The following is a 12,592-nucleotide window of genomic DNA, read 5'->3' as shown; positions in this document are numbered from 1 at the left end:
TCTGCGTGAAGCTTTTATTGAGGTTATATTGCTTTGTGGAATGATTTGATCAGATTGAAACATGCATGCGACAGCATTTTTAATGCACAGGTAATTTGTTTTAGCACAGCATCATTTCAAGCCCATATTGTTCTGCAGTCGCACTACCAGCAGATCATGGCGTTTAAAAGCAAAGCTGTCCTTGATTAATAGTTGGTCCCACATAGTGCACGGGTTCATATTGTGAACAGGCCACAGTTACACGATCGTTGACCCAATAACAGTAATCAATGATGCACTTGCCATTGGTTCCCTTGTGCCCTTTGACCTTGTACACTCTGAAGGTTCCTGCGCTTTTGAAATGGTTCCCAGTCACTTGAGTGCCAGTTGAACAAATTGCTTTAACTGGATTTGGTGAACTCTTGATGAAGACTTCAGCTGAAGATTCACAGAACTCTCTTTGTGAAAGTTCATTGGCCCAAGCAGTGGTCTGATCAGTTTGGAAATTATATGAAATCACATGTCTTCTCTTGAAATAATTAAATGGACTGGGGGCACCATCGCTGAGACCCAGAGTGAAGAGGAGCAGGAGAAGGGTTGCAGATCTCATCCTGAGGAACAACGGGAGAAAAGAACAGGATGAGGAAGGAAACATGGAGGATGAGAGTGAACACCAGCTGTGGAGCAGAAGTTAGCAGTGCTGGGGAGAACAGGCAGTCCGTTAAGAGCTTTCTGTAAAATATCTATGAAACGCCGTGAGATCGGGTCGGCTTTTCACAGCGTTACACAGAACAAGACAAACTATAAGAAAAACTTCAACATATAATAATCACATTGATAATGCATTCATGCATTAGACATCGTTTATGGACTAACATGGCTCCATTTGAAGACGATGTAGGTTTACCTTTGAGCTGTCCTTGAGTTTGTGTGATGAAAGAGTTTGTCTGGTAGAGTTGATCTGGAGCTCATCCGCTGTGCCGCTGACGCTCACGGATCTGATATTTATGAGCCTGAAAAGAGGAAGCTCTGAAACTGCACCTTCTTTCTTAGAAACGCAATGCAAACACTTCTTGGAATGAAGGGAGAATGAAGTGTCTTTACTGTCTGGTGTAATATGACCGATACATTACATTCAATAATAATAATAATAATGATAATAATAATAATAATAATATGCATGATGCATGACTGTATGAATAGTCTCTGTTGATAATAAACTCGATAACTTCTTTTTTGCTTTTATTTGTTCATTTTAGGATTAGGGGGGTAACGATATTCAAACCAAACCGAAAAACCACCACGCCATCCGGGGTTCGAACCGCGATACGCCATACGGAGTTCGAACCGCGATACGCCATCCGGAGTTCGAACCGCGATACGCCATACGGGGTTCGAACCGCGATACGCCATCCGGAGTTCGAACCGCCATACGCCATCCGGGGTTCGAACCGCGATACGCCATCCGGGGTTCGAACCGCGATACGCCATCCGGGGTTCGAACCGCGATACGCCATCCGGGGTTCGAACCGCGATACGCCATCCGGAGTTCGAACCGCGATACGCCATACGGAGTTCGAACCGCGATACGCCATACGGGGTTCGAACCGCGATACGCCATCCGGGGTTCGAACCGCGATACGCCATACGGAGTTCGAACCGCGATACGCCATACGGAGTTCGAACCGCGATACGCCATACGGGGTTCGAACCGCGATACGCCATCCGGGGTTCGAACCGCGATACGCCATACGGAGTTCGAACCGCGATACGCCATACGGGGTTCGAACCGCGATACGCCATACGGGGTTCGAACCGCGATACGCCATCCGGAGTTCGAACCGCGATACGCCATACGGGGTTCGAACCGCGATACGCCATCCGGGGTTCGAACCGCGATACGCCATCCGGGGTTCGAACCGCGATACGCCATACGGAGTTCGAACCGCGATACGCCATACGGGGTTCGAACCGCGATACGCCATACGGAGTTCGAACCGCGATACGCCATCCGGGGTTCGAACCGCGATACGCCATCCGGGGTTCGAACCGCGATACGCCATCCGGGGTTCGAACCGCGATACGCCATCCGGAGTTCGAACCGCGATACGCCATCCGGAGTTCGAACCGCGATACGCCATCCGGAGTTCGAACCGCGATACGCCATCCGGAGTTCGAACCGCGATACGCCATCCGGAGTTCGAACCGCGATACGCCATCCGGAGTTCGCACCGCGATACGCCATACGGGGTTCGAACCGCGATACGCCATCCGGAGTTCGAACCGCGATACGCCATCCCGAGTTCGAACCGCGATACGCCATACGGAGTTCGAACCGCGATACGCCATCCGGGGTTCGAACCGCGATACGCCATACGGGGTTCGAACCGCGATACGCCATCCGGGGTTCGAACCGCGATACGCCATACGGAGTTCGAACCGCGATACGCCATCCGGAGTTCGAACCGCGATACGCCATCCGGGGTTCGACCCGCCATACGCCATCCGGGGTTCGAACCACCATACGCCATCCGGAGTTCGAACCGCGATACGCCATCCGGAGTTCGAACCGCGATACGCCATCCGGAGTTCGAACCGCGATACGCCATCCGGAGTTCGACCCGCCATACGCCATCCGGGGTTCGAACCGCGATACGCCATCCGGAGTTCGAACCGCGATACGCCATCCGGAGTTCAAACCACCATACGCCATCCGGGGTTCGAACCCCCATACGCCATCCGGGGTTCGAACCGCGATACGCCATCCGGAGTTTGAACCGCGATACGCCATCCGGAGTTCGAACCGCGATACGCCATCTGGAGTTCGAACCGCGATACGCCATCCGGAGTTCGAACCGCGATACGCCATCCGGAGTTTGAACCGCGATACGCCATCCGGAGTTCGAACCGCGATACGCCATCCGGGGTTCGAACCGCCATACGCCATCCGGGGTTCGAACCGCCATACGCCATCCGGAGTTCGAACCGCGATACGCCATCCGGAGTTCGAACCGCCATACGCCATCCGGAGTTCGAACCGCCATACGCCATCCGGGGTTCGAACCGCCATACGCCATCCGGAGTTCGAACCGCGATACGCCATCCGGAGTTCGAACCGCGATACGCCATCCGGGGTTCGAACCGCCATACGCCATCCGGAGTTCGAACCGCGATACGCCATCCGGGGTTCGAACCGCGATACGCCATCCGGAGTTCGAACCGCGATACGCCATCCGGAGTTCGAACCGCGATACGCCATCCGGAGTTCGAACCGCGATACGCCATCCGGAGTTCGAACCGCGATACGCCATCCGGAGTTCGAACCGCGATACGCCATCCGGAGTTCGAACCGCGATACGCCATCCGGAGTTCGAACCGCGATACGCCATACGGAGTTCGAACCGCGATACGCCATACGGAGTTCGAACCGCGATACGCCATACGGAGTTCGAACCGCGATACGCCATCCGGAGTTCGAACCGCGATACGCCATCCGGAGTTCGAACCGCGATACGCCATCCGGAGTTCGAACCGCGATACGCCATCCGGAGTTCGACCCGCCATACGCCATCCGGAGTTCGAACCGCGATACGCCATCCGGAGTTCGAACCGCGATACGCCATCCGGGGTTCGAACCGCCATACGCCATCCGGAGTTCGAACCGCCATACGCCATCCGGAGTTCGACCCGCGATACGCCATCCGGAGTTCGAACCGCCATACGCCATCCGGAGTTCGAACCGCGATACGCCATCCGGAGTTCGAACCGCGATACGCCATCCGGAGTTCGAACCGCGATACGCCATCCGGAGTTCGAACCGCCATACGCCATCCGGAGTTCGAACCGCGATACGCCATCCGGAGTTCGAACCGCGATACGCCATCCGGAGTTCGAACCGCGATACGCCATCCGGAGTTCGAACCGCGATACGCCATCCGGAGTTCGAACCGCGATACGCCATCCGGAGTTCGAACCGCCATACGCCATCCGGAGTTCGACCCGCCATACGCCATCCGGGGTTCGAACCGCGATACGCCATCCGGAGTTCGAACCGCGATACGCCATCCGGGGTTCGACCCGCCATACGCCATCCGGGGTTCGAACCACCATACGCCATCCGGAGTTCGAACCGCGATACGCCATCCGGAGTTCGAACCGCGATACGCCATCCGGAGTTCGAACCGCGATACGCCATCCGGAGTTCGACCCGCCATACGCCATCCGGGGTTCGAACCGCGATACGCCATCCGGAGTTCGAACCGCGATACGCCATCCGGAGTTCAAACCACCATACGCCATCCGGGGTTCGAACCCCCATACGCCATCCGGGGTTCGAACCGCGATACGCCATCCGGAGTTTGAACCGCGATACGCCATCCGGAGTTCGAACCGCGATACGCCATCTGGAGTTCGAACCGCGATACGCCATCCGGAGTTCGAACCGCGATACGCCATCCGGAGTTTGAACCGCGATACGCCATCCGGAGTTCGAACCGCGATACGCCATCCGGGGTTCGAACCGCCATACGCCATCCGGGGTTCGAACCGCCATACGCCATCCGGAGTTCGAACCGCGATACGCCATCCGGAGTTCGAACCGCCATACGCCATCCGGAGTTCGAACCGCCATACGCCATCCGGGGTTCGAACCGCCATACGCCATCCGGAGTTCGAACCGCGATACGCCATCCGGAGTTCGAACCGCGATACGCCATCCGGGGTTCGAACCGCCATACGCCATCCGGAGTTCGAACCGCGATACGCCATCCGGGGTTCGAACCGCGATACGCCATCCGGAGTTCGAACCGCGATACGCCATCCGGAGTTCGAACCGCGATACGCCATCCGGAGTTCGACCCGCCATACGCCATCCGGAGTTCGAACCGCGATACGCCATCCGGAGTTCGACCCGCCATACGCCATCCGGAGTTCGAACCGCGATACGCCATCCGGAGTTCCGAACCGCGATACGCCATCCGGAGTTCGAACCGCGATACGCCATCCGGAGTTCGACCCGCCATACGCCATCCGGAGTTCGAACCGCGATACGCCATCCGGAGTTCGACCCGCCATACGCCATCCGGAGTTCGAACCGCGATACGCCATCCGGAGTTCGAACCGCGATACGCCATCCGGAGTTCGTTTAATATCAAATTATTAGAAGAGAAAGATTTCTGTGAATATTTTAATGGATTTGGGAGACCTGGAAAAGAGAGAAGTATCATTATGGAGATATTACTCAGGGGCAGGAAAGAAAAAATAAACTTTTTGTCAGCAATACTGTAAAAAATAAATACAATAGATTGGCTTGACAAAGTTATGGAGAGTGTAAAAAACATGTTGAAAGTGAACGTACAATTTTAAAAGAATTGTGTGTGTGTGTGTGTGTGTGTGTGTGTGTGTGTATGAGAGAGAGAGGGGGGGGTCAAAAGAGCTCAACTCTTAATGTTTTCATTTAAAAAAAGAAAAAATAATTGCAGGACAAGAAAAGATAATCTTCTGCTTAAAAGACAATAATGGACATGACAAATTAGCCTTTGGCTATAAACACTATGATGCTGGCATGGGATTGCTTAAAGAAGACAATCTATGTTTACTGTATTTATGGCTATTAAATAAATAAACTATTCTGAAATATATTCTGCTGAAGAGGCAGAAATGAACTGTTGCAGCATCTAAGGCTCAACTTTTTCCAGAAACAGAACTTAACTTGAGGAAGTTATTGGGGAACATTATTGGGAAAGACTTTTCTGAAGAACATTAAATTTGTCTAAATTAGGGAACCCTTCCTACAAGTTCAGCGTGCAGTTTTTTAACGCTGCTATAGCTTTTTATTCAGAAGGAAAATACATATTTAATGATTAATTTAATAGGGACAGCTAAGTTGGCCATATGGAAAACAAGAAAGAATAACAATTGATCCTAATGATTTTGTGTATTTATGATGTTCTTTGTGTTGTACATGATGATCAATTGTTAAGTGTAGTCAAATGTAGCTGATTAATTTCTCTATGAACTGCTCAGTGTCGACTGTCTGTTAGCATGGTTGTTTAGGAACGGTCATGGACTTTAAATTCCTAAAATGTGGATTTTTTTTGTCTTTTTTTAGGTTTTTAAAAGGGGATGTGCTTTTATTGATTGGTTTATTTTTAACTGCCTTTCAATGATTTTGAAATGATCCCGTCCCTGAAATCGTGGCTCTTGGCCAAGTTCCCGACTGGTGTGGGTGAGAGAGAGAGAGCAGGGACGCTGAAATGATGAGAAATGGCGGCGAGTGAACATTAGTTCTTCAGGGTGTGCCATAGGGCTCTGTGCTAGGCCCCTTTTGTTTAGCATATATATATATGTTGCCTCATGGAGACATCATTTGAGTATGGTCTGGGGGCTCATTGGTGGACTGACGATACACAGATTTGTAAGTACGCATCCTGATCATAACCAAGCAATCAGAGCTCTGATGGTGCCTTCTCATGCTGTCGGTATTTTCATAATTCCCACTTCTGAAATCGTGATTACGAGCTTGTTAGATTCAAGTGCTTTAAAGAAGAAGAATCATGGAAGACACCAGGTTTATTCTTACCTATTTATTGGGAAAACATATTAGAACCAAAATTATATGGTGCAATTGATATATAATGCAAGACAACTGCCAAATTTCAAATGTAAAAGCAAAGTTTGTTTCGCGGATCTCCGGATGGCGTATCGCGGTTCGAACTCCGGATGGCGTATCGCGGTTCGAACTCCATATGGCGTATCGCGGTTCGAACTCCGTATGGCGTATCGCGGTTCGAACTCCGTATGGCGTATCGCGGTTCGAACTCCGGATGGCGTATCGCGGTTCGAACTCCGTATGGCGTATCGCAGTTCGGAACCCGGATGGCGTATCGCGGTTCGGAACCCGGATGGCGTATCGCGGTTCGGAACCCGGATGGGGTATCGCGGTTTGGAACCCGGATGGGGTATCGCGGTTTGGAACCCGGATGGCGTATCGCGTTTCGGAACCCGGATGGCGTATCGCGGTTCGGAACTCCGGATGGCGTATCGCGGTTCGAACTCCGTATGGCGTATCGCAGTTCGGAACCCGGATGGCGTATCGCGGTTCGGAACCCGGATGGCGTATCGCGGTTCGGAACCCGGATGGGGTATCGCGGTTTGGAACCCGGATGGCGTATCGCGTTTCGGAACCCGGATGGCGTATCGCGGTTCGAACCCCGGATGGCGTATGGCGGGTCGAACTCCGGATGGCGTATCGCGGTTCGAACTCCGGATGGGGTATCGCGGTTCGAACCCCGGATGGCGTATGGTGGGTCGAACTCCGGATGGCGTATGGCGGGTCGAACTCCGGATGGCGTATCGCGGTTCGAACTCCGGATGGCGTATGGCGGTTTGAACTCCGGATGGCGTATGGCGGTTCGAACTCCCGATGGCGTATGGCGGGTCGAACCCCGGATGGCGTATCGCGGTGCGAACCCCGGATGGCGTATCGCGGTGCGAACCCCGGATGGCGTATGGCGGGTCGAACCCCGGATGGCGTATCGCGGTTCGAACCCCGGATGGCGTATCGCGGTTCGAACTCCGGATGGCGTATCGCGGTTCGAACTCCGGATGGCGTATGGCGGTTCGAACTCCGGATGGCGTATCGCGGTTCGAACTCCGGATGGCGTATGGCGGTTGGAACTCCGGATGGCGTATGGCGGTTCGAACCCCGGATGGCGTATCGCGGTGCGAACCCCGGATGGCGTATCGCGGTGCGAACCCCGGATGGCGTATCGCGGTGCGAACCCCGGATGGCGTATGGCGGGTCGAACCCCGGATGGCGTATGGCGGGTCGAACTCCGGATGGCGTATGGCGGTTCGAACTCCGGATGGCGTATGGCGGGTCGAACTCCGGATGGCGTATGGCGGTTCGAACTCCGGATGGCGTATCGCGGTTCGAACTCCGGATGGCGTATCGCGGTTCGAACTCCGGATGGCGTATCGCGGTGCGAACCCCGGATGGCGTATCGCGGTTCGAACCCCGGATGGCGTATCGCGGTTCGAACTCCGGATGGCGTATCGCGGTTCGAACTCCGGATGGCGTATCGCGGTTCGAACTCCGGATGGCGTATCGCGGTTCGAACTCCGGATGGCGTATGGCGGTTCGAACTCCGGATGGCGTATCGCGGTTCGAACTCCGGCTGGCGTATGGCGGTTCGAACTCCGGATGGCGTATGGCGGTTCGAACTCCGGATGGCGTATGGCGGTTCGAACTCCGGATGGCGTATGGCGGTTTGAACTCCGGATGGCGTATGGCGGTTCGAACTCCGGATGGCGTATCGCGGTTCGAACTCCGGATGGCGTATGGCGGTTTGAACTCCGGATGGCGTATGGCGGTTCGAACCCCGGATGGCGTATCGCGGTGCGAACCCCGGATGGCGTATCGCGGTGCGAACCCCGGATGGCGTATGGCGGGTCGAACCCCGGATGGCGTATGGCGGGTCGAACTCCGGATGGCGTATGGCGGTTCGAACTCCGGATGGCGTATGGCGGGTCGAACTCCGGATGGCGTATGGCGGTTCGAACTCCGGATGGCGTATCGCGGTTCGAACTCCGGATGGCGTATCGCGGTTCGAACTCCGGATGGCGTATCGCGGTGCGAACCCCGGATGGCGTATCGCGGTTCGAACCCCGGATGGCGTATCGCGGTTCGAACTCCGGATGGCGTATCGCGGTTCGAACTCCGGATGGCGTATCGCGGTTCGAACTCCGGATGGCGTATCGCGGTTCGAACTCCGGATGGCGTATGGCGGTTCGAACTCCGGATGGCGTATCGCGGTTCGAACTCCGGCTGGCGTATGGCGGTTCGAACTCCGGATGGCGTATGGCGGTTCGAACTCCGGATGGCGTATGGCGGTTCGAACTCCGGATGGCGTATCGCGGTTCGAACTCCGGATGTCGTATCGCGGTTCGAACTCCGGATGGCGTATCGCGGTTCGAACCCCGGATGGCGTATCGCGGTTCGAACTCCGGATGGCGTATGGCGGTTTGAACTCCGGATGGCGTATGGCGGTTCGAACTCCGGATGGCGTATCGCGGTTCGAACTCCGGATGTCGTATCGCGGTTCGAACTCCGGATGGCGTATGGCGGTTCGAACTCCGGATGGCGTATCGCGGTTCGAACTCCGGATGGCGTATCGCGGTTCGAACTCCGGATGTCGTATCGCGGTTCGAACTCCGGATGGCGTATCGCGGTTCGAACTCCGGATGTCGTATCGCGGTTCGAACTCCGGATGGCGTATGGCGGTTCGAACTCCGGATGGCGTATCGCGGTTCGAACTCCGGATGTCGTATCGCGGTTCGAACTCCGGATGGCGTATGGCGGTTCGAACTCCGGATGGCGTATCGCGGTTCGAACTCCGGATGGCGTATGGCGGTTCGAACTCCGGATGGCGTATCGCGGTTCGAACTCCGGATGTCGTATCGCGGTTCGAACTCCGGATGGCGTATCGCGGTTCGAACTCCGGATGGCGTATGGCGGTTCGAACTCCGGATGGCGTATGGCGGTTTGAACTCCGGATGGCGTATGGCGGTTCGAACTCCGGATGGCGTATCGCGGTTCGAACTCCGGATGTCGTATCGCGGTTCGAACTCCGGATGGCGTATGGCGGTTCGAACTCCGGATGGCGTATCGCGGTTCGAACTCCGGATGTCGTATCGCGGTTCGAACTCCGGATGTCGTATCGCGGTTCGAACCCCGGATGGCGTATGGCGGTTTGAACTCCGGATGGCGTATGGCGGTTCGAACTCCGGATGGCGTATGGCGGTTTGAACTCCGGATGGCGTATGGCGGTTCGAACTCCGGATGGCGTATCGCGGTTCGAACTCCGGATGGCGTATCGCGGTTCGAACTCCGGATGGCGTATGGCGGGTCGAACTCCGGATGGCGTATCGCGGTTCGAACTCCGGATGTCGTATCGCGGTTCAAACTCCGGATGGCGTATCGCGGTTCGAACCCCGGATGGCGTATGGCGGTTCGAACTCCGGATGGCGTATCGCGGTTCGAACTCCGGATGGCGTATCGCGGTTCGAACTCCGGATGGCGTATCGCGGTTCGAACTCCGGATGGCGTATGGCGGTTCGAACTCCGGATGGCGTATCGCGGTTCGAACTCCGGCTGGCGTATGGCGGTTCGAACTCCGGATGGCGTATGGCGGTTCGAACTCCGGATGGCGTATGGCGGTTCGAACTCCGGATGGCGTATCGCGGTTCGAACTCCGGATGTCGTATCGCGGTTCGAACTCCGGATGGCGTATCGCGGTTCGAACTCCGGATGGCGTATCGCGGTTCGAACTCCGGATGGCGTATGGCGGTTCGAACTCCGGATGGCGTATGGCGGTTTGAACTCCGGATGGCGTATGGCGGTTCGAACTCCGGATGGCGTATCGCGGTTCGAACTCCGGATGTCGTATCGCGGTTCGAACTCCGGATGGCGTATGGCGGTTCGAACTCCGGATGGCGTATCGCGGTTCGAACTCCGGATGTCGTATCGCGGTTCGAACTCCGGATGTCGTATCGCGGTTCGAACCCCGGATGGCGTATGGCGGTTTGAACTCCGGATGGCGTATGGCGGTTCGAACTCCGGATGGCGTATGGCGGTTTGAACTCCGGATGGCGTATGGCGGTTCGAACTCCGGATGGCGTATCGCGGTTCGAACTCCGGATGGCGTATCGCGGTTCGAACTCCGGATGGCGTATGGCGGGTCGAACTCCGGATGGCGTATCGCGGTTCGAACTCCGGATGTCGTATCGCGGTTCAAACTCCGGATGGCGTATCGCGGTTCGAACCCCGGATGGCGTATGGCGGTTCGAACTCCGGATGGCGTATCGCGGTTCGAACCCCGGATGGCGTATCGCGGTTCAGAACTCCGGATGGCGTATCGCGGTTCGGAACCCGGATGGCGTATTGCGGTTCGAACTCCGGATGGCGTATGGCGGTTCAAACTCCGGATGGCGTATGGCGGTTCGAACTCCCGATGGCGTATCGCGGTTCAAACTCCGGATGGCGTATCGCGGTTTGAACTCCGGATGGCGTATGGCGGTTCGAACTCCCGATGGCGTATCGCGGTTCGAACTCCGGATGGCGTATCGCGGTTCGAACTCCGGATGGCGTATGGCGGTTCGAACTCCGGATGGCGTATCGCGGTTCGAACTCCGGCTGGCGTATGGCGGTTCGAACTCCGGATGGCGTATGGCGGTTCGAACTCCGGATGGCGTATGGCGGTTCGAACTCCGGATGGCGTATCGCGGTTCGAACTCCGGATGTCGTATCGCGGTTCGAACTCCGGATGGCGTATCGCGGTTCGAACTCCGGATGGCGTATCGCGGTTCGAACTCCGGATGGCGTATGGCGGTTCGAACTCCGGATGGCGTATGGCGGTTTGAACTCCGGATGGCGTATGGCGGTTCGAACTCCGGATGGCGTATGGCGGTTTGAACTCCGGATGTCGTATCGCGGTTCGAACTCCGGATGGCGTATCGCGGTTCGAACTCCGGATGTCGTATCGCGGTTCAAACTCCGGATGGCGTATCGCGGTTCGAACCCCGGATGGCGTATGGCGGTTCAGAACTCCGGATGGCGTATCGCGGTTCGGAACCCGGATGGCGTATCGCGGTTCGAACTCCGGATGGCGTATGGCGGTTCAAACTCCGGATGGCGTATCGCGGTTCGGAACCCGGATGGCGTATCGCGGTTCGAACTCCGGATGGCGTATGGCGGTTCAAACTCCGGATGGCGTATCGCGGTTCGGAACCCGGATGGCGTATCGCGGTTCGAACCCCGGATGGCGTATCGCGGTTCAGAACTCCGGATGGCGTATCGCGGTTCGGAACCCGGATGGCGTATCGCGGTTCGAACTCCGGATGGCGTATGGCGGTTCAAACTCCGGATGGCGTATGGCGGTTCGAACTCCCGATGGCGTATCGCGGTTCAAACTCCGGATGGCGTATCGCGGTTTGAACTCCGGATGGCGTATGGCGGTTCGAACTCCCGATGGCGTATCGCGGTTCAAACTCCGGATGGCGTATCGCGGTTCGAACCCCGGATGGCGTATTGCGGTTCGAACCCCGGATGAACCGTCTCATGTCGGGCCGAGCGTGCCCCAGCCCTGCTCTCATGTCACCTTATGCCACAACTATACTTTTCTTCCTTGATATTTGATTAAATAGCAATTAGTACACTTTTAAAAACTAACAAAAGCTGTATTTTTTACTAAATATGTCACGTGTACGCTCAAGCTCGGTGTCGCCGCTGCTACCTTAAGAAGACCCATTCAGAGAAGAAGGTGATTCCGTATCTGCAGTCAGATGATATGTTGATACGTCTCGTAGCTGCACTGTGTATCACTTCATCAGGCTCTACACATAGCCATGTCATACATTAGATTTAGCTTTTACTTTTGGATTAGCACCAAACTATTTTATATTAGAAGATAGTGTGATGTCTGTTCATAAGATCATTAGTTTTGATATTCAATTGGCTGTAGAACGGAACAACATTAAGACAAGTGATCCTTATTTATATCGTGTTAAACCCAGAAGTTGCAGATAAATTCTCAGCAAATGTTTATGCTTTAAC

General features: G+C 55.6%; 1 long non-coding RNA gene across 1 annotated transcript; it reads right to left on the bottom strand.

Moving 5' to 3' along the window:
• On the bottom strand, nucleotides 1-980 carry LOC137049474 (uncharacterized). The gene is made up of 2 exons (XR_010899618.1): nucleotides 887-980; nucleotides 1-590 (listed from the first exon to the last, which is right to left on the bottom strand). It is a non-coding gene; the product is annotated as an uncharacterized lncRNA (long non-coding RNA).
• Between the last annotated feature and the right edge of the window lie 11,612 nt (nucleotides 981-12,592).

Source organism: Pseudorasbora parva, chromosome 20 (assembly GCF_024679245.1).
Source record: "Pseudorasbora parva isolate DD20220531a chromosome 20, ASM2467924v1, whole genome shotgun sequence".
NCBI lineage: Eukaryota > Metazoa > Chordata > Actinopteri > Cypriniformes > Gobionidae > Pseudorasbora > Pseudorasbora parva.
This window is presented reverse-complemented; position numbering and strand designations above follow the sequence as displayed.